The sequence below is a fragment of the Ahaetulla prasina genome, chromosome 4 (genome assembly GCF_028640845.1).
Source record: "Ahaetulla prasina isolate Xishuangbanna chromosome 4, ASM2864084v1, whole genome shotgun sequence".
Taxonomy (NCBI): domain Eukaryota; kingdom Metazoa; phylum Chordata; class Lepidosauria; order Squamata; family Colubridae; genus Ahaetulla; species Ahaetulla prasina.
Window position 1 is genome coordinate 55,670,501 of NC_080542.1, and position 22,950 is coordinate 55,693,450.

A 22,950-nucleotide genomic window follows, 5' to 3' on the forward strand; every position below is an offset into this window, starting at 1 on the left:
ATATATATGCTTATATATTGTATAATTATTTCATGCTTATGCTTATATACAGTATACTGTGTGGCAAAAATAAATAAATAAAAAATAAAAATAAAGTTTTTGATGTAATTTCAATCTAAAACTGGAAGTTGCAAGCAGACCAATCTTTTTGCAGATCAAAGGTGAAAACTTTTATTTTAGAGCAGGGTGGGCAAGCTTTCGTGTGGCAGCGACTACTTTGCTGTCGAGTGGTATTCTAGGGGATTAACTCAAGAAACAGATATAGTCAAGAACAGAATTGTGGGCAAGAGTAGATGGGGAAACACCCTTCTCCAAACACACATCCCCTTCATTGAACCAAAACAAAATTGTGTTCCTATTTTGACTGCCACTAGCGATAAAAAAATGACTAGCGATAAAAAAATCCAAACAGTTAAAAAGAAAATCTTTTGCTTTCAGTTCAGTATCAATTCGATATCTCCTGCCTTGAAAAAATACTGTTAAACCAATTGGAACCTCCCATCTATATTGAATCTGATGCTTCTTAAGCTCTTGTGTAAAAAACCTAAAATCCCTTCTATCCTTTAACATTTTAGCAGGGATCTCTTTCAAAACCAACACCTCCTGTTCTGCTATTTGCAATTTCTTTTGGTATTTTGGTAGATTTTCTTTTTAATGTATTGAAAGTGGATGTAGAAACAGTGGATAAAAGTCTTCAAGAGAAACAGAGTGGGGAAGCTGAAACTGCACCTGTGATATCAGTCCCTCAAGAACAATCTCAGGAACAAAGAGTGACAAGGGGAGCTATTAGGCGTAAGGAGATTAGAAATCAAACTCAGGGGCATATAAAGAGATTGTATACTGTGTTGATAGAAATAGATTCCGAAAGAGATTTAATAAAGGATTGTATGATAAAATGGGCACAGAATATTCAAGAACCAATAATGTTGGAAACATGGGAAAAAATTTGGGTTAGAAATGTTAAATTTACGCAAGCGCAGAATTTAAGGGAAAATTTTTATAAGATGTTTTATAGATGGCATTTAGATCCTAAGAAATTATCATGTATGTATCCAGATATGCAAGCGAAATGTTGGAGATGTAATTGTGATGATGCTACATATTTTCATGTATGGTGGACTTGTAAGAAAATTAAGTCTTTCTGGATAAGAATCTGGTGGATTATGCAGAATGTTTTGAAGAAGAAGATAAAGTTCCTACCGCAATTTTTCCTTTTGGGAATAACAACGGACTGTACAGTGATTGAGACTAAGTTGATTTTGAACTTAATAACAGCAGCACGACTGTTGATTGGACAATATTGGAAGAAAAAAGAATTACCCACAATAGAAGAATGGATATTGAAAGTTTCCAATTTGGCTGAGATGGCTAAAATCTCAGCCTTCTTGAAAGATAGTACTCAAGAAAAATATTTAAATGAATGGAAGAACTGGATTGATTATATTCAAAATAGATATCAGATTAAGAAATTTCGGATTGCTTTTGAATGAAGGATGTTATTTTGATTTTAATGGAAGAAGTCAGGTTATGTGAGAGAAAGATTATAATTGTGTTAGATTTTAAAAATTTAATGTATGACTGTTTTGTTTAAGGAACTATACCTTGTGTTTGCTCCGGGAAGTCCGGGGGGGGGGGAGGGGGGTTTAGGAGGGAGGGGGGGAGGGGAAAAAAATTTAATTGTTGTAAAACTATTTTAATAAAAAAAAAATAAAAAAATAAAAAAATCCAAACAGTTGTTGGACATGTTTAAACTGAACAACTCCACAGTATAACTATATAACTTTGGAACTAAATTTAAACATGTGATCTAAATAAGAGGATGGAACAAGGAACTGAAGTGTATATAGGAATATCTGTGAGTGTTCTCTGCATAGACTGTCAATTAAAGTTAATACATTATTTTGTACATGGATCCTTGAGAAAATTGTATTCCCCCAAAGTAAGATGCTGACTGATGCAGAACTGGAATGCGAACTAATACCATGTATCATAGGGTGTTTTCTTTGCTTCTTGATGGAAATTATGTAATTAGCTTCGCTTTATGAAAAAAAAGGAAGTCTTTAGGAATACAAAAATAAATTCTTTAAAAATATATGGGTGATCATGGAGGAGGGAGCAGAAATGTTATGTCCATGATGATGCATGTCAACTAAGAGTCGTGGTGGTACAGTGGTTGGAAAGCCGTTCTGCAGGCTACTTCTGCTGACTGCCAGCTGTTCCGCAGTTTGATTCTCACCAGCTCAAGGTTGACTCAGTTTTCCATCCTTCTGATGTTGGTAAAATGAGGACCCAGATTGTTGGCAGCTCCCTAGATGGCTCAATGGCTAAGACGCTGAATTTGTCGATCAGAAAGGTCAGCGGTTTGAATCCCTAGGTTTGAATATAGGTTGTATAGTATGGCCAATAAAAAATTCTATTCTATTCTATTTTATTTTATTACATCGTGAATCTTCATTTTTATTTAATCAGTAGGCTTTTGAACTTTTATTGGATTTAGAGAACCCTTGGAATGGACATGGTCAATATTTCAGGCTCTTCCAGTTTTATAGATTTTAAGAGGAAAAATATGTGTCCTACCTCTCTAGAAACCTTAGACCAATCTTTTTACTATAATACTCTCTAAGAAAGGTAAGTCCTTCCTATTCTGGCTGTAATATCATTATCTGCCTGGGGACAAGCATGTGCAGGGACCTGTTTTTTGCTTGCGCTAGTGATTATAGGATATATTTCTCAACTGCTATGTATTTTAATTTTTGTATTGCTGTAATTGTTGGTATTTGAAGTATTTTAAATTTGTTCACTGCCAAGAGTCACTTATTGAGTGGGGCAGTTGTACAAATTGAATGAATGAATGAATCCAGTTTCTTCCAGAATCCAGGTTTCAACCTTTTCTCTTTAGTCTTATTAGGATTCTCTGTGACACATGTTCCTGAATACAGGATGGTATTGATCTCTGGGTGAACATAAGCCCACAAGAATGCTATAGTTACTTTGCAAATAAGCGGTACACTGAAGTAACGGATTCATAACATCTGTTATTTATTCAATAAAGTTAATTATCTGCATAGGAGAATAAAAGAAAATATTAAAATCAAGTTTGAAATATGCTGACTGAGCATTTTTTTTTAAAAAATGGAGAATAATAATAGCTTATTTATAAGAAGGTCACTTTGCTTGAGGAGGATACCAAGGATGGCATGCCTTTCTAAAGAATTCAGCAGCTATTTTGGCACAAGACATTTTAACAGCAGTGTGTAAAGTGTAGAAGGCACAAGAAATCTGCTGGAAAGTGCATTTGTTAAAAGTAAAACAATATTTCCTTTCTCCAGTGATTTAAATCAAGAGACATCCACTAAAATCAGTCTTCTTAGGAGTTCTTGCTACATATCCTTTTAATATCCAGTATTCAATATCAGGATAAGGATGAATTTGCTTGGGAAGGCAAGGATAAATGAAGATTAATGGCAATAATGGATGAATTCAAGGAAGTATCTCTGTAGCTTCCTTTCCCAGAGCTGATGGCAAGGTGCACTGGTTGTTGTAGGACTCTAATCCAGACAGAAGGTGTGCAGCTGGTAGTGTTTTTCCATTGCTCCTAAGCTTTTGACTTCCAATTGCCTTCTGGAGAATTCCAGAATCTTATCCAAAGGACTGGCACAGTTGAGATCATTTCCAAAGGAATTCTTGCAGTTGCTGGTGATATTTCTGCCGACGGACACAACGAGGGCAGAAACTGACATTTGCCTGACAACTATTGTGGAAGACAGTCTTGCACTCACTACACCTGTAAGGAAAAAGAAGTATGTCAATTCTAAAAGCAGGGTGCAGAGCTCACAAACAATGAACCTGTTGCTCAAGTTCACCTCTGTGAACAGCTGATTGGGGGTGTTTCAGGAGGCCAATCCACCCACCAATCAGCATTTTTTCTTATTTTCTTCCCCAAAAACTAAGGTGCATCTTATACTCCAGTGCATCTTATAGTTTGAAAAATATGGTACATATCAAATTACATCAATTTGGGATTAGCAAACCAGATCCAACAATACCCCCAGAAGTCTTCTGTGTCATCCAATACAAATCCCTCTCCTCCTGATTTGAAGAGATGGAAACAATATTGCTCTTCTTCTTTTTTTCCCCTCTTGCAATATTTCTGGAATCAATTTGGGACCAGACCACTTTTCAGATAGAAAGAGAGAGAAAGAGATAACTACAAACTAAAATCTGCTATGTCCAAAACAGCCGACACTGAAGCAATATATATCAAGCAAGAACCCTCCTTTTTCTTGTGTTACTTTTTTATTTTTAGCAGAAAGAAAGCCCAAGGTCAAAACTATCTTTGGAACAGAACTATTTGTTGTTCTGGTTTAGTGGCTAGAAATATAATAATGTATTTTACTCTATATCTGAAAAGAAAGATATATCACTTCAAGAAATCAGGAAACTTGGCCTGACCTTTCATAAATGTATAGCCTCTTGTCCATTATTTAGTTTTATTATCAGATTTACTACTAAGGGTGTAACCCTTAATTTTTCTCTTGTTCACAAAATTATTTTAGGAATAAAATGGATCCCAATATTTCCTTTCTCCAGTGATTTAAATCAAGAGACATCCACTAAAATCAGTCTTCTTAGGAGTTCTTGCTACATATCCCTTTAATATCCAGTATTCAATATCAGGATAAGGATGAATTTGCTTGGGAAGGCAAGGATAAATGAAGATTAATGGCAATAATGGATGAATTCAAGAAAGTATCTCTGTGGCTTCCTTTCCCAGAGCTGATGGCAAGGTGCACTGGTTGTTGTAGGACTCTAATCCAGACAGAAGGTGTGCAGCTGGTAGTGTTTTTCCATTGCTCCTAAGCTTTTGACTTCCAATTGCCTTCTGGAGAATTCCAGAATCTTATCCAAAGGACTGGCACAGTTGAGATCATTTCCAAAGGAATTCTTGCAGTTGCTGGTGATATTTCTGCCGACGGACACAACGAGGGCAGAAACTGACATTTGCCTGACAACTATTGTGGAAGACAGTCTTGCACTCACTACACCTGTAAGGAAAAAGAAGTATGTCAATTCTAAAAGCAGGGTGCAGAGCTCACAAACAATGAACCTGTTGCTCAAGTTCACCTCTGTGAACAGCTGATTGGGGGTGTTTCAGGAGGCCAATCCACCCACCAATCAGCTTTTTTTCTTATTTTCTTCCCCAAAAACTAAGGTGCATCTTATACTCCAGTGCATCTTATAGTTTGAAAAATATGGTACATATCAAATTACATCAATTTGGGATTAGCAAACCAGATCCAACAATACCCCCAGAAGTCTTCTGTGTCATCCAATACAAATCCCTCTCCTCCTGATTTGAAGAGATGGAAACAATATTGCTCTTCTTCTTTTTTTCCCCTCTTGCAATACTTCTGGAATCAATTTGGGACCAGACCACTTTTCAGATAGAAAGAGAGAGAAAGAGATAACTACAAACTAAAATCTGCTATGTCCAAAACAGCCGACACTGAAGCAATATATACCAAGCAAGAACCCTCCTTTTTCTTGTGTTACTTTTTTATTTTTAGCAGAAAGAAAGCCCAAGGTCAAAACTATCTTTGGAACAGAACTATTTGTTGTTCTGGTTTAGTGGCTAGAAATATAATAATGTATTTTACTCTATATCTGAAAAGAAAGATATATCACTTCAAGAAATCAGGAAACTTGGCCTGACCTTTCATAAAAGTATAGCCTCTTGTCCATTATTTAGTTTTATTATCAGATTTACTACTAAGGGTGTAACCCTTAATTTTTCTCTTGTTCACAAAATTATTTTAGGAATAAAATGGATCCCAATATTTTCTGGTTAATAGAAATTCCTGCACTTCATTGTAAGAGGCTCATAAGCATTATCTCACCTCTATACTGAGCTCTATACTGAAGGATTCTTGGACATTTTCCAGTTATCCCAACTGCAAAAACTGGGTATTTGTTAAATATTTACAGGACTAGTCCAATGTAAGCAGTGAAAAACTAAAAGCCGAATGTGTTATTCATTCAGTCATTCAGTCATTCAAATAGAAAAATGTGCAGTCAAGTCACCAAGTAGATTAATCTATGGTCTACTTAGAGATGACAGTTATGAACTGTAAGATTATGAACTAGAGAACAATATCCACAGATGACTTCACAAACTGCATTTGCTCATCAGACCTGCCTGTCACACATTGCCTGATCTTCCTACATCTTTCTTCCTGTGGAATTATAACTCTGAACTGTAAATAGGCCAGCTTTTCACTGAGTCAGAGATGAGTTCATGTTAATCAGAGATACACAAAGTCACTTCCAATAATTTATGCATGCGCCTTTACAATTTTTCAAACTTTACTTTACCATCTTCTTTGGCACATAGCCCTGAAAACGAAGTGTAGTTTTGACATTCAAAATGAATCAATTAGAAGAAGAAGTAAAAAACAACAACAGAACACTCAGACATTTTAGGACTGTCCCCACCCCCACTAAGTTATCGCAGCTTAAGAATTTTGTTATTTCTATTAGTTAAATTAATATTTGGGCATAAGAAGAATGAAGAGATTTAGTGAAACAAAGGCTTACAGTAATAATGACTTGTTTATGACTTTCATGTTTCAATGACTTACCACTACCCATGATTAATCTGGAGTTATGTTACCATTAATTTTATTTTATTTATTTTTATTTATTTATTTTGTCACAACAGTATATATAAGCATAAGCATGAAATAACTATACGATATATAAGCATATATATAATAACTATATGAAATTGGATACAATCAAAGGGAACATTAGGATAGGAATGGTAGACACGTAGGTGCTCTTATGTACGCCCCTTATAAACCTCTTAGGAATGGTGAGAGGTCAATAGTAGATAGTTTTTGGTTAAAGCTTTGGGGATTTTGAAGAAGAGACCATAGAGTCTGGTAGTGCATTCCAGGCATTAACAACTCTGTTGTTAAAGCTGCATATACCAAAGACCACCAATATCTTGTGTTCTAAAATCACATTAACTACAAATAAACACATGCAGAAGTAAAATCCTCAATCTTAGTTGTTTAATTGGAAGAGAAAATACATTTTAACTTACTAAAAAAGGCTTTATGTAAGTTAACTTTTTGCAAGCAGCCATACATCCCTACCTGCACATATGAAACATTGGCAGTCCAGGCCTTTCTCCATGGGGATGGCAACCAGATACTGCAGCAAGTATCCGTGTTCCTTAACAGTATTCTTCAGGATTGCCTGTAAATTGCCATCCAGGTTGCCCCCAAGCGTGAGGGCCTCCTCTGCCATTTCCAGGTAGGACATGAGCACCCGGCGGACCAGGTCTCGCCAATCAGTTGCCTCCTCTGCGTTCTCAGCTCTCAGCTTCAGTACTGCTTTTGAAGTGATGATCTTGAAGAACGCAGGTCCACCCAGGCTCACATCTGGCAGGATATCCTGGATGGTCTCAATTCCAAAGCTGTTGTTCAGTATCTTTTCATCATTTCTGGTTTTGAAGCATTTCAAGGCTTCTAAGGACAAGGAGAATACCAAAGGGACCCATGCTTTTTCAACTTCCAGGTACAGGACGGATTCCTTAACTGCATCTAACTCGGGTTTCAAGGCACATGACCAGTCTAACTCAGTTGGGCCAGTTCTATTGTACCCCGAGAAGGAAGGCAAGTCACCAGGTGGTCCACCTCCAAAGAAATCCTCAGAATCCTCTGCAGCCTCAGGGTATTCTAGAGTTTCACATCCTTCATCCTGCTGTAGCCTATACTTTTTTACGGCCTCATCCAGCCAGTCCAACCAGTCCTCTGCTTCATCCTGAGAGGAAGCCCGAAGATACAATCGTTTGTTGGAAAAGACTAGCTCAAAGCGCCCATCACTGTGAGCCCATCCTAAGGACTCACATCTCAGCAGAGAACAGTTTTCTACACACACTCGATTCTCATAGTCTACAAATAGTCTACAAACTCTAGAGGTAAGAGCTCACAGAAAAACTCTTTCCAGATGCCCATAGCTCCTCAACGTTCCAGGGTTCCCAACTTCAGCAGACCCCGAAATGGATTGGAAAGACCTACAAGTGAGGAGAGGAATAGCTTTATACATTCTTTAGCGCAAATGATATTTCTGTAAAGCAGGAAAAATGGATGATGCTTCTATTATTCTAAATTCTTTGAACCACCATAGAAATCTCTCCTCCCATTCTACCTCATCCTTTCTCCCTTAATCAAAACACAAGTTACCTATTTGTCTCCGATGAACAACACTAAAGCCCTTCAGCTCCCTTCCAGGAGACAGTTTAGGTTTGCTGAGCTCTACTGAGGATACAGAGAGCTCGCCTGGATCTGGGATTCTCAATGGCATGGCAGGTTGGCTACCGGTAAGCCTCTCCAGTGAAGTGCTGCGAGAACTGGAGAGGCTTTTTTCTGTTTCCTCAGGAGGGGAAGGAAGGTAAAAATCATCCTCAGTGATCCAGCTTCTTTTCTGTTGGGAAATAATAAAGAAGCAAGATAACATTTGTGCTATTACCAGAACAAGCTAGTCTTCTGGTTTTGACTTTATTGAATTCAAGCGGCTGGGCTGATGCAAGAAAATATTGTCCTTCGAAGGACAGCATCCTCTTATTGCTATCATGGAAGTCTGCACAGAATGAATTTATTTTTGACATTGCTCAGATTTGATGGTGAAGCAAGAACAGGAGAAAAGAAGGATAGTGATTAAGAAATGTGGAAAGAATGGTGGGATGATTCTGAACTTTACTAGATTTCAATAGGAATAAAATTCAAGTTCAATGATAGCAATATCCTTGTTAGAGATTTTTCTTGCAAGTGACCAGCAAAGCAGCCATCTTCTAATTGAGTATTATGTTAAAAGACTTGACCTGAGAGTTTGCACTATAAATACAGGTGATTATCATTATTGCCTTTGGATGGACAGATCGGTTGGAAAAAAAACATATTCCAAACCTACCATTTAAAGCACCAAGAAAAATGGCCATCCAATTTAAACAACTTTAAAAATTCAGCCTGTGACAAATTACTATTTAATTTTAAAATTCTATTAATTTTGAACATTTTAAACACATACTGTAGATATACACACAGAAATATAAATAAAACTGAAATGTTTTTTTAAATTTTCATATCATCAGGAATAATTATTACAGAAATTTGGGAACACCTGGGAAAGAATTAGGCACGGTCTTACAAAGGTATTCCACATTTTTTCTTCTGGATGCCAGTGGAATAGATGGGTGATATTTGGGAAAAGTGATCTGGGAAAGGTGACATCATTTCCTATGAACTATGACATACAGACTGGCTCCAAGCCAGGAATAAGGCACTGTAGCTAGGAGAAAAGGAAGCCAAGGACAGGAAGTTTCAGTGCAGCTGCAGGAAAAGCATTTCCGTAGCTGTAAAGGAACTTCTTGATCAACATCATTCGTTCGTTGTGAGGCCCCTAGCTGGTGAATGTGACAGATTTGCCATTTCTCATTTTTATAAAAAAGTGATAATTAAAATATGGTAATTATTTAATTAATAACTAAAATATGGTAATGTTTTACCTGTATGATAAAATTTGTACAGGTACAGTAAGTGTCTATTTGTATTTAAGTAGATTGGTTTGTAGTTTCCATATCTTTTTTTCATCTTGGTTTTGTGTTAATTTAGTTACCTGACAGTGTTTGTTAATCATAGTTCATTAAATACCAATTTTAAAAAATGTAGGGAGATACAGTGACGTTCTCAGGTCCCCAAACAAGGAAATAATATCCCATGATAAACAATTAACTCAACTTCCAATGGGCTCCTTCAGGGAGTTTCAAAAAAATCATTAAAAAATATTAATGATTTTGGGAAGCTACTGAAAATGAATATCTATTTGGCATGCCGGAGGTATAAATTTTGGCAACGTTTGTACTTATTTGTACTTATTGTAAACCTTCCAGAACTTACTGAACTATTGTAGAAATACAAAGGATGGCCAAAGACCACCTTAATTATTTGAGGAGAGCCAAAAGCCTCACCAGACAAGGCAATCTAGCCAAGCCAGGATTTCCCCTTGCTTTATTAAGATTTATTTTTAAAAACCACCCTAAGCTTATTCTAGAATTACACTAAAGTTTTATTCCCCGCTTCAAAACAATAGAGAACTAGGCTGATTCTTTTACCAGTGTTATTGCCGATTTTTGGCAATGTGGCCAGAAAGAGCTCCAGAAGCTTCAAAACAAACAAAACATTACAGAACAGAACAAGTAATCCTTACAGGGCAGACCACTGGTGAGACTGGTGAAAGAAGCTGGTCTGTTCCTGGAAGGCTTCCTTCATAACCATTGACTTCATTGCTCCAGGTTTTAGCTCCTCTCTTGATGTTGCAATGAATTTGGGTCACATCCACAGGTTCTTTGGTCACAGTTATTGTGGCTAGCATTGATGTCTGTTGGACACTGGTACTACTACTACCACTGGTACTACTACTAACTACCACTCTTAGGTAAATTGGGAAGCTGTGAATTAGTCATTATTGCAGGTAGCATGAAGTCAACAGGATCTTTTGCCATTACAGTTTGAGGAAGGTGCACAGTGCAGAAACTGGTGGCAGGGCAGGGGCACGCTGGTGGGGAAGACTGAGAGACAATGGGTGCTTCATGAACTCCTACAGATTCCAACTTTCTCTGTGTCCTGGTAAATTCTGCTAACACTCTGGAAAGAAATATAAAGTTTTAAAACATTTGCAAGAGAAAAATCATCTCCAGTAATTCTATCTTTCAATGTACCACATGGAGTCCAGAGATAAGGTATCAAAGATGACTGAGGTTTAGTCACATATAATTCAACGCATTCAATAACTGTTAATTTGCTCTTTCAAGCATCAAAATAAACTCTTTTAATACATGAACAGAATTGATGCATTCTATACTATGTGTTAAGTTGGTCTAGAGCACCGGTGTCAAACTTGCCACGTCATGTTGACATCACGTGATGTATCGCAACATTTCCCCTCTCTGTGGAGCTGCAGTGGGTGTGGCCTGTGTGTGACGCAACCGGCCCAGAGGCTGCCAGTTTGACACCCCTAATCTAAAGGATTAGAATAGACAAATTAAATACACACACAGTATTTTGAGAGTGAAGCTTCTAGGTCCAGACAAAATATATAGGAAATTGGCCTTGTGTTCAAATTGCTCCTTGGTTGTGGATTTATTGAGTGAATCATCCAGACAAGACTACAGCTTTCTCAAGCTCTGAAAATGGTGCCATTATCAAACCTATAATTAATAAACTCTTACCGTCATATATAAACGTTAAACACTTCCAATGTTTGTTTGTAGATAACGTAACATACTAACTATAAAAAACCCCAAGAACTACCGATTATGTTTCTGTGATGTAACATAAATGCTGAAAAGAAAATCAGAACAGTTATCATGAATGAAATGGAAAAATTGCTTAACCAAGGGAGCACCACATACGTGGTCAAAGAAAAATCGCAGAAACAGGACCAATGATAGGAGAAGCGAGCCTTCTGAGCAAGCCTCTATCTGAGGCTTAGAAAAAAGGCAGAAAAGATATGCAGGTTGATTTCCCATATTGATATGCAAGCACATTATATTATATTGATATGCAAGCACATTATATTATATTATATTATATTATCCAGGAATTGTCATGTTAGTATTATGCTGAATCCCACTAAACTTCTGCTTTCATTTTTGCAGAGTTAAGATATTATGTGACATATCACTTTCACTATCATACTCACTCTTGGAGGTCCTGGTCCAAGTCTGCTGTTGCTGTTGTCGTGTCAACTTCAGAGTCATTGGAGATGGGCTCTTTCTCCGTAGCTGGGCTGGTGGTGCTGGGAGAATTGGCTGGGAGGAGAATGTCAGAGTCAAGGCTGGAAGAGAGCTGTGAGGAACCAGTTGTGCTGATGCTCAAGTTGGAAGCTGTGAGTTTATCTGCCTGTTGACTTTCAGGGACAGGCAGGATGGCTGGGTGAGCTTCAACTTCATCAGAGCCCGAAGATTGTGAGAGAAAACTAAGGGACTCCTTTCTTTGAGATTCCAGCCCCACAAGAGGATCCAACAGTTCCCAGGCAGGGCAAAGGCCTGACAAGGATAAAGGTGTGATGGTCCACTCGTTCAATACTGCTGACTTATAGGAGAGGTTAAAAGCCAGAGAAGACAAGCCCTGCAGAAAACTGAGGAGAAATTCAACCTCCTCAGTATCCAGAAGCAGAGCAGGTGAATGGTAATATTCAGAGAGTTGAGACTTTTCATGAAGCAAGAGTTTTAGGTAACACTCCATCAGGCCATCATTCAGAGCCAGCCTCAACCACGAACGACAACGCCCCACATCTGTATTGATGAAGTTTTCCAGTTCAGAAATTATGTTTCTGAAAAAGAAGTAATAGCCATGGAGGGGAAAATACAACATCCATTAAAAGGACAGCTCCCAAAGACAAGAGAAAGCACAGGTTTAGCAAGTGGTGAAAATTGGGTTTGATGCATTCTTATCTGATGAAAACATCAAGAGGTAAAATGGTAAAGGAGTTCCCTGGCTTTTATTGTTGCCAATGATAGTGGACAGTGCTTATCTTTCACCGGGACTGGCTCTGCCCCGCATGGGAAAGCCACGGCTACACTCTCTTCCCTCATCCCTTTCTGTGGAGGGAGGGAGGGAGAGAGGAAGGAAAGAAGGAAGGAAGGGAGGAAGGAAGGGAGGGAGGGAGATGGGAAGGAGAAGGAGGAAGGAATAGTTAACTCTGTTCACTTGGAAGGAGCTTATGGAAAAGTTTGCCTGCACATACAAATGCAAATGAGATGTGAATAATTGCCTTTCAAACAGGAGGGTAGATAAATGGTTGTCATTAGAAACATTTCCATACATTTGTATCAGGCTGTACTCTATAAAAGACTTTTCAGACAAATATGTCATCAAGATATTCAAATCCATGTAATCTTATCCCAAGTTTCATCTATCAGCAGCACAGATTCAATCTCTCCAAGCAGCTGTGCATGTTAGAATATGCAGGCAGATTAACCAGCTGATAGCATAGCAAGGAGGAAGGAGTGGCTGGCAGGGAAGAGGGGCTTGTCTTTAACCTAATGAAAAATGCAGAAGGAAGGAAGGAGGGAGATGGGAATGAGAAGGAGGAAGGTAGGGAAGGTGGGAGGGAAGCAGGAAGGAAGGAAGTGGATGGGAATGAGAAGCAGGGAAGGAAGGAAGGAAGGAAGGAAGGAAGGAAGGAAGGAAGGAAGGAAGGAAGGAAGGAAGGAAGGAAGGAAGGAAAGAAAATGAGAAAGAGAAAAGAGGGGGAGGAGAAAGGAAGGATATAAAGGGAAAAAGAAAGGAAGGGAAGGTGAAGGTGGAAGGCAAGAAGGGAGGGAGGGAGGGAGGAGATAGGAATGAGAAGGAGGGAAGCAGGGAAGGAAGAAGAGGGGAGAGAGGAAGAAGAAAGATAGCTGAGGATGCTTTGCTTACAAAGCCATGTCTTCTTGTGTGGAGAGAGTGTGGATCTCCCTCTGATCCACCTACTTTGCCCTCTGCACCCATCATGAACAACCTGGCCAAGGAGAGCAAGCACAGAAGTAGCAGTCTTCAGGAGAAAGTAAGCACAGCCAGGTGCCCCCTTGGGGAAGCAGGAATGGGCTGGACTGCGGGGTCCCAGTGCCCCAGGAGTTTGAGGACTGGGCTGGGTGCTTGCCGTCTGCTGCTCAGAGCTCTGGGCAGCAGGCACCACTGTTCAGGGTCCTCAGCATGGCCTGAGAAGGGTGGTGAGGCTCCTCTGGTAGACGAGGCTTTGGTGCTTGCCCTAGTCTCATCTTCCTCCACTGAAAACCTCTGGATCCCCCTTTCCAACCTTGCCTGACCTCCCACAGGAGGCAGAGGATGACACTGCTGTGTATGGAATCGTGGAGGAGAAAGTTTGCAGGAAGCTGTTTCCTCTGAGTCCAACTTCTGCCTTGACAGATCTCTGGAGAGGAGGAAGGAGTGGAAAGGAAGCTGCATGAGGGAAGGCTGCCCCAACAAGCCGGCATTTTTACCACGATTGGAAATGGGGATTCCCTTTGGAGAACAGCCAATCTTCCTCATGCAGAACTAGGGAGCATTACTCCCCTGCCTCCTCCTCTTGCTCTCCAGAGATCTATCAGTTGGAGGCAACTGTTTGTTGCAAACTTTCTTCCTGCACTTCCACATGCAGCAGTAGCATCCTCTACCTCCTGCTTTGCTGGGAGGGGGCACTAGACAAGGAAATGCCTATAATGTCTGGGATTGGGAGAAGAACATCTCCTTTGGCATGCTGTAAACACACACGACGCACGCACACGCACACCATTCCAAGCTTGGAGACTTTTATCCATATCTGACTTACAAACTACGAATCATGTCTGGGCTTGGGGAGAAGGGTTCTCCTTCTTCTGTGGATAAAAGTCCCCAAACTTGGAATGGTGTGTGCATGTGTGGGGAGGCGAGGATTTTGTGGGGCACCAAATTGTCTGCACAAGTCAGTGTGACTTTTTCTATCCTGACCCAGCCATCTCGAGTCAGCTGCACCCAGTGAGTGGCACAAGTCTCGCCATGCCCACCCAGCCACATCCACCGAGTTACGGAGACCTGGCTACTGGCCCTTTGAAGGCAACTATAATGTGGCCCTCAATGAAACTGAGTTTGACACCCCTGTTTTAACCAATGAGCCATTTTGCTGCCCCATCAAGAGATAACTGAGGCACATATAATTACACCATGGGTTTTTTTTATCTATTAAACCCATACGAGACAAGTTCTCTAGCATTCCACACATCAGATGATTTCTGCACCCAAAAATCTCATTCTTGCATCATACTATATACTCACCATGTAAATAAACATTGAACACTATTGTAACTTCCCAAATCAAAATTGCAGCATTTCTGAGTCTCACCTGTGAGTAATAGATTTTAGCAGAGTCCAAAACACTGGCTGAGGAAGTCGTCGCTCTCCATGTTTTCTCCCTTTTGTGCCAACCTCTGCTTTGATGTGCTTAGTGTTCAAACCATGCACAAACACAGCCTCCAATACACAACAAAGAGTATTAGCACCTTGATCCTCACTTGTTACAAGAGCATCAGAGGTCACATAATTCTTCTGCAGGGCCTTGATGGAATTCACCAGCTGCTTCTTGATCAACTAAAGTAACATAAATACAAGATGTCTTAGGTTGCACCAAGATTAAATAAACCATCCCACTTCCAAATTACTATTAATACTATGCAAATACTGGCAGATCTCAATGGGTGAATATAGTAATCTGGGCAATGCAGTTCAAGAAAGGTGCTGAAAAATAGAAAGTATATGAAAAATAATAATGCAGCAAATAAATTAAGTCTTGTTTGAAATGGATCATTTACTTTAATGTTAATGCAGCATGGGTTGGAAACATTCAAAATTTGGTCTCAGATAATAAAAATACTTTAAAAAATTATTATTATATTGTGAATGATCTCTTGAAGCAGAAAAGATCAAGTTACTTTAAAAATTCAAAGATATGCGGTTTTTTGTACGAGACTCAACATACTGCAAAGAATTTGCCCAAACTTAGTCCTTGACTTTCATCTGTCTCAGTTACGTCTAAAGCCTAAATGAGTGGAAAAGTATTTCAGATGATCCAGCATAAAATTGTAGAAATACTGGTATAGGAGTAGCACATATAACTTCCTTATACAGTACATGTTTTTGTACCCTAATCAAGTCTGAAAAAGACTTAAGGTGTTTCAGAATATTAGAAATGGGCACCTACTTATTTGTAAACTCCTTTTCCAGACAAATAGAGCAGATAGAGGAAGAGATGGCTAATTTACCAGAAGCAGCACGTCATATTGTATTCCTGTGGCATCCTATTGGGGAGGGCAGGTCATCGAAAAAGGCTCTGCGCATGCGCAAGTATGGCGGTTTGCTAGGAGAGTCGGAATCGGCGTTGGATGATTCTCCCAGGATGGTGGCCTTTGGGTGACTTACCGAGCTGCTCCTGTCCCTCGGTCTACTGGATCATCTTCCTGGCTGCCGCAGGAGAGGTTTCCTGACCCTCTCGGGTTTGCGGCAGCCGAGAACGGGGCCGAGGGAAAAGCGGCGAATTGGATGATGGCAGCCATCTTCGGGGCGCGAGGGAGGCCCGCTGTTTGCTGCCGGCTCCGGCCTCGATTTCGGCCCGACTTCAGCTGCGGCATTAGTTCCGGCCTGTTTTGCCCTTCGGCGCTTTGTTACGCCTGGCGAGGCCCTGGTGGGCTACGAGTCGTTTTCTCCAGCGGCGTCCTCTGTTCCGCGGTTCCATCGGCGTTGGGCGTGACGAGGCCGCGGTGGGAGGTGAGGCCTGAGATAAGGCCTGAGGCGTGGCCGCGGTTTGTTTCTCCTTTAATGGCGCTTTCCATCTGGCGTTTTCCATCTGCGTCCTTTATTGATGGCCTGCCCCCCCCCATTTGACTTCTGAATATCGAAGCGGCGAAGGATTGTTCCTAGCCTATAGTTGTCCGCCCCCCTGACTTTCGAACGTTGAAGGGGTGAAGGTTTTCCCGGCCTGCATTCGCCTTCTCTGCCTGGTTTTTCATCCATCCGATTTGGCCCCCTGCCACATTGGGACCTGTGGCCTTTTGGAGTCAGTAGCCGGCTGTGGACAGGTCTTTGGCCTGAGCAGCCTGCTCTCGGAGTATTTGGCGGAGGGGGCGATATGACAGGCTTCGGTGGAGTAATTGACAACGGACATCGATGGTGGGGACCGTAATGCCATCCATTTTGTACCCCATGGGTTTCTGGACTGGACTATGGACAGACTGATAGTAATTTCTACCTTGTTAAGATCTTTTTGTAGGAACTTTATCCATAGATTCACCATGGATGCTGTCTGTCTACTTTCTTTGGTTTTATCATCTTTATTATCTGGTTCCAGCCCTTATTTGTCCTATTTGACAACTGGACATCCATTGGAGGTTTCATCATTTGTTAATGCCCTACCACCTGGGATTTTATCATCTTATCATCTTTCGCCGATTCGTACTTTTCTATGCGTTACTCTGCACATGAACTCTTGCGCCTGCGAGGTGCCCCCGCCTCGCAGGAATGGCCCGCTTCGTTACCGAGGGCCGGCCTCAATGACGGGTCTTGGGACCCACAGAGTTGGCATCACGAGAGGAAGAGCCTTTGGGGTTTTAGATAGGGCATTTTAAGGGGTGGGAGGGTTAGGCGGGTGTTGGGGAACCCGTCGGGTGGGGTCCAGTTCCTGCATGTGCTCATGCAGTTGTTTAATAGGTTCGAGGTTATGGGGAGTTTGTGTTCCACTTTTTGAGGGTGGTTTTATCTGTACGGTTAGTGGGAGGGGCAGATATGGCGGAAGTGGGGCTCATATCGTTCTATGGGGGCGTGCTCGATGTTTGCAGGCGATCGCGCCCCGAGCCCTCAGACTTCTCCCATTCCCGGATGGTCAAGACCCTCAGAGCCTGGGCCTCCGGTTGATGTTGTGCAACGCACGGTCCGTGGTCAATAAGGCCCCCTAATCTGTGATCTTATTCAGGGGTGCGCGGACCTTATGGGCGTTACGGAGACCTGGTTGGGCACAGAGGCGTGCCCTTGTTCAAATGTGCCCACGGGTTTCCGAGCATTTCATCGACCGAGGGCCCAAGGTAGGGGTGGAGGTGGCGGTTGTTATTAAAGAAAGCCTAGAGCCGAGGAGACCACTGTGCCTCAGATTGCGGCTGTGAATCCTCTTTGTGAGGTGGGGTCATAGGTGTCAGATGGGCTTGCTGGTCACGTACCTGGCTCCTTGCTGCGTGGCAGCAGCCCTGCCCGAGCTCCTGGAGGTGCTTGCTGGAGTGGCAGGTGAGACCCCTAGACTTATGGTCATGGGGGACTTTTAACTTGCCATCGGCCGGCTTGTCATCGACAGCAGCTCGGGAGTTCATGGCTTCCATGACGGCCATGGATCTGACACAAGTAGTGGATGGCCCTACTCACATTGGGGGAGGCATGCTGGATTTGATTTTTATCTCTGGACAGTGGTTGAAGGATCTGGACTTGAGAGATTTAGTCACTGAATCTTTGTCATGGTCAGATCACTCTCTCCTTCGTCTAGACTTTCGGACCGCTGCTCAACGCCGCAGGGAGACGGAACCAACACAATGGTTCCGTCCCAGGCGCCTGATGGACCCGGAGAGGTTCCGGATGGAGCTTGGGCCGTTTCCTGAGGGTCTGGCTCACGGCTCGGCTGAAGAACTAGTCGCGGCTTGGGAACTTGCCGCGGTTGGGGCTTTAGACCGTGTCGTGCCTTTGCGGCCTCTGACCCGGCGCAGGTCTCAACCGGCCCCTTGGTTCTCCGAGGGGCTGAGGGAGATGAAGCGCCGGAGAAGACGCCTAGAGAGTTCCTGGAGGTCCAGTCGTTCCGAGGCTGATCGGACACTAGTTAGGTCTTATAATAGGACCTACCTAGTGGCACTGAGGGAAGCGAGACGTTGCTACGTCTCCTCCCTCATTGCGTCGGCAGATAACCGCCCGGCCGCCCTGTTTCGGGTGACCCGCTCTCTCCTTCAACAGGGAGAGCGGGATGACCCGCTGCAGGGACGTGCCGAGGAGTTTAGTGGTTATCTATATGATAAAATCGTTCAGCTTCGGGAGGGCTTGGATCAAAATTGGGTGGATCCAGACGAGAGGTCGGAGAGCTGTCTTGTTGAGACTATTTGGGATGAGTTTGACCCTGTGGCTCCCGAGGACATGGACAGGTTATTGGGGAGGTTGAATGCCACCACATGTTTACTGGACCCGTGCCCCTTCTGGTTGGTGCTGGCCACACAGGAGGTGACACGAGGCTGGCTCCAGGGGATTACAAATGCTTCTTTGTTGGCGGGTGTTTTCCCTGCCGCCTTGAAGGAGGCGGTGGTAAGACCCCTCCTTAAGAAGCCTTCCCTGGACCCAGCTGTTTTAGGTAATTATCATCCGGTCTCCAACCTTCGCTTTGTGGCGAAGGTTGTGGCGAAGGTTGTAGAGAGTGTGGTGGCATGTCAATTACCCTGGTACCTGGATGACCCGTTCCAGTCCGGCTTTCGGCCCGGATACAGCACGGTCGCGTTGGTTGATGATCTCTGGAGGGCCAGGGATAGGGGTTATTCCTCTGCCTTGGTCCTATTAGATCTCTCAGCGGCTTTTGATACCATCGACCATGGTATCTTGCTGCACCGGTTGGAGGGATTGGGAGTGGGAGGCACCGTTTATCGGTGGTTCTCCTCCTATCTCTCTGATCGGTTGCAGACGGTGTTGACGGGAGGGCAGAGGTCGACCCCGAAGCGCCTCACTTGTGGGGTGCCGCAAGGGTCGATTCTCTCACCCCTCCTGTTCAACATCTATATGAAGCCGCTGGGTGAGATCATCAGTGGTTTCGGTGTGAGTTACCAACTGTACGCTGATGATACTCAGCTGTACTTTTCCACACCGGGCCACCCCAACGAAGCTGTCGAAGTGCTGTCCCGGTGCCTGGAGGCCTTACGGGTCTGGATGGGGAGAAACAGGCTCAAGCTCAATCCCTCCAAGACAGAGTGGCTGTGAATGCCGGCACCCCGGTACAGTCAGCTGCAATTACGGCTGACTGTTGGGGGCGAGTCATTGGCCCCAATGGAAAGGGTGCGCAACTTGGGCGTTCTCCTGGATGCACGGCTGTCCTTTGAAGACCATTTGGCGGCCGTCTCCAGGAGAGCTTTTTACCAGGTTCGCCCGGTTCGCCAGTTGCGCCTCTTCCTGGACCAGGATGCCCTATGCACGGTCACTCATGCTCTCGTGACATCTCGCCTGGATTACTGCAATGCTCTCTACATGGGGCTTCCCTTGAGGAGCACCCGGAGGCTCCAGTTAGTCCAGAATGCGGCTGCGCGGGTGATAGAGGGAGCCCCTCGTGGCTCCCAACACCTCTCCTGCGCAGACTGCACTGGCTGCCTGTGGCCTTCCGGGTGCGCTTCAAGGTTTTGGTACCTATCTTCAAAGCGCTCCATGGCTTAGGGCCGGGTTACCTACAGGACCGTCTGCTGCCACCGATTGCCTCCCACCGACCTGTGCGCTCTCACAGGGAGGGACTCCTTAGGGTGCCGTCTGCCAGGCAGTGCCAACTGACGACACCCAGGGGAAGGGCCTTCTCTGTGGAGGCTCCCACCCTCTGGAATGAACTTCCCCCAGGACTTCGTCAACTTCCTGACCTTCGAACCTTCCGCCGCGAGCTTAAAACACATCTATTTATTTGTGCAGGACTGGACTAGGATTTTAAGTTTTAAATTTAATTTTAGGGGGTTTTATTGTCTTAATTGTATTTTTAAATTTTGGCCTTTTCAAATAAGTTTTTTAATCAGTGTTTTTAACTTGTATTATATTTGTATTTTATCGGGCTGTAAACCGCCCTGAGTCCTTCGGGAGATAGGGCGGTATAAAAATTTGAATAAATAAATAAATCGGACCTGGGAGATGCAAGAAGTTTTATGTCAATTTGCAGCTGTGTCCTCAAATGCCTAGAAGCCTGACTTTTCTACCCAATAACTGGGAGAAGAAGAAGGCACCCATGGTATAAGTAGTTTAGAAATGCAGATTTTAAATAGACAATTTAATCCTCTTTGGTAAGAAACAGTTTTTTCTCAAGGCATACTGATGAAATAGTAACACAAGACTAATGGATAGAAACTGATCAAGGAGAGATTCAACCTAGAAATAAGAAGAAATTTTCTGACAGTGAGAACAAACAACCAATGGAACAGCTTGCCTTCAGAAGTTGTGGGAGCTTCATCACTAGAAGAGTGATATCATCATTTCAAGAAGAGACTGGATTGTCATGTCAGAAATGGTATAGGATCTCCTGCTTGGGTGGGGGGTTGGACTAGATGACCTATAAGGTCCCTTCCAACTCTGTAAACTGACAAGTGAAATAAAAGCCTCCAATTGAGGTATATAATGATGGTTACTATGGCATGTGGGAGCAATTCTTTTGAAGAACAAAGCAGCTGTAGTGTTAATATAAGGTGCACTTGAAGGTAATTATTTGTCAGAAACTTGCAATAGGCATCAAACAGGTAGTCCTAGAACTTATGATTCTGTTGCTAAGTAACAGTTGTTAGATGAATTTTGCACCATTTTATGAGCTTTCTTGCCACAGCTCTTAAGTGAATCACTACAGTTGTTAATAACCTGGTTGTTGACTGAAACTGGCTTCCCCATTGACTTTGTTTGTCAGAAGTCAGCCGGGCCGGGATAGCTCAGGCAATAGAGAAGCCTGTTATTAGAACACAAAGCCTGCAATTACTGCAGGTTCGAGCCCGGCCCAAGGTTGACTCAGCCTTCCACCCTTTATAAGGTAGGTAAAATGAGGACCCAGATTGTTGGGGGGGCAATAAGTTGACTTTGTAAAAAAATATACAAATAGAATGAGACTATTGCCTTATACATTGTAAGCCACCCTGAGCCTAATTTAAATATATCAAGGGTTTTGTGTAAATTATACCAATGTGGAAAATATGCAGGTTGACAGCAGCCTAGAACAAGGATTGTTTAAATGAAGTAGCAGCTTATTGTAAAAACTGGAATTTGGAGAGTTAAACAAGATGGAGAACAAGAATCATATTATCTTCATATCTTCATATTTATTTAGTGAATATATTATACGACTGTCAGGGCCAAGAGAGATGACACAACCAAAATAGGAGCTGAAATATTTTGAGATATGCAAACAACAGCACTTTATTAATTTAAAGAATTAAAAGACATTATGAAATAAAGATGGAATGTGAAACATCTAAGTTAATATTATAAAACTAATAAAAATTACTTACTTAATGAACTTGCAACTGATGTTGAAAAAAGTCAAGATGTTAAATAATTTCTTTTGAGCTCAAAAATAGATAAATCTAGACACATAGAAGAAAAATAAATAGAAAATTAATCCTAGTGAGGCACACAACCATAAACATAGACAAGACTGTAAGGAACAAAAATGAAGACAACGTTGATTTATTAGTGTTTTTTTCAGTAGTAATATAGTTATGAAAGAGTGAAAGAAGACAAATCCTTCTGAATTTAAAAAAAAACAACCACTAATTTCACAGACCTTGTCCATGGTTCAAGGGGATGACAGATTAGAGAAACTGATTCCACTTAGGACTAAAGAGAAGGCAGGGAAGCCAAGGGCCAGATTCCTGGAATGTCTCTAAGAAAGCTGCCGGTTGTCCTCGGGACAAATCAAGGCAACGAGTCTTTGTCTCTCCTGTCACCACAGGAGTAAAAACCAACCGCCGGGCACCAGGCTAAGTAGTAACTAACAGAGCGCTATCCCGATCCTGATATTCCTCCCCCCATTGAACTTCCCCTGTATCTCGGGACAGAGGGAAGAACCATCTTGACCCCAGCAGCGTTTCTTTCCCACCACCTACCTTTCCACCTCCTTTCCCTCACCTTCTTCCCCAAATCCTTCCCCGCTTGCGTTCCTTCAACGCCACTTCGCCTTCTGTCCCCAAGAGTCTCCCTACCGACTCCTTTCCCCCACCAGGGGGCGGGGCTTGGCGGGAGATTGCGGGGGGGAGGGGGAGGGATCTCACCAGCTCCGCGGCGCGACCCAGACGAAACTCTACGGGGAAACCCGGAAGTGAGCGGAAGCAGCGGCCGCGGTCGGCGCAAGCGCACCTCTTACGTCATCGTGCCACTTAGAGCTTCAAAAGCGGGAAACGGTTAAAGTCATCTAGACCTCAGTTTCAGTAGCTGCTTCTCTCCCACTCTTGAGACGGAGAACGGCAGCTTCAAGTGGAGACAGTGAACCAACGAGATTGAGGAGGAGGAGGAGGAACACGCTTTTGCCGCCTCCTTTTGTTAGATCGGTCGAACAAATACATACAAAAACTACTATTTCGTATAGGATGAATTACGAAATACTCTGAACTGTGCAGAACAAATACCACACGAG

The 22,950-nt window shown here is 42.6% G+C and overlaps 1 long non-coding RNA gene and 1 pseudogene across 1 annotated transcript; both read right to left on the bottom strand.

Annotated features, from left to right (window-relative positions):
• Positions 1-3,015: 3,015 nt before the first annotated feature.
• On the bottom strand, positions 3,016-4,568 carry LOC131196593 (uncharacterized). Its single transcript, XR_009154775.1, has 2 exons — positions 4,047-4,568; positions 3,016-3,784 (listed from the first exon to the last, which is right to left on the bottom strand). It is a non-coding gene; the product is annotated as an uncharacterized LOC131196593 (long non-coding RNA).
• Positions 4,569-4,577: 9 nt separating this feature from the next.
• LOC131196592 (pleckstrin homology domain-containing family M member 1-like) lies at positions 4,578-22,582 on the bottom strand (annotated as a pseudogene).
• Between the last annotated feature and the right edge of the window lie 368 nt (positions 22,583-22,950).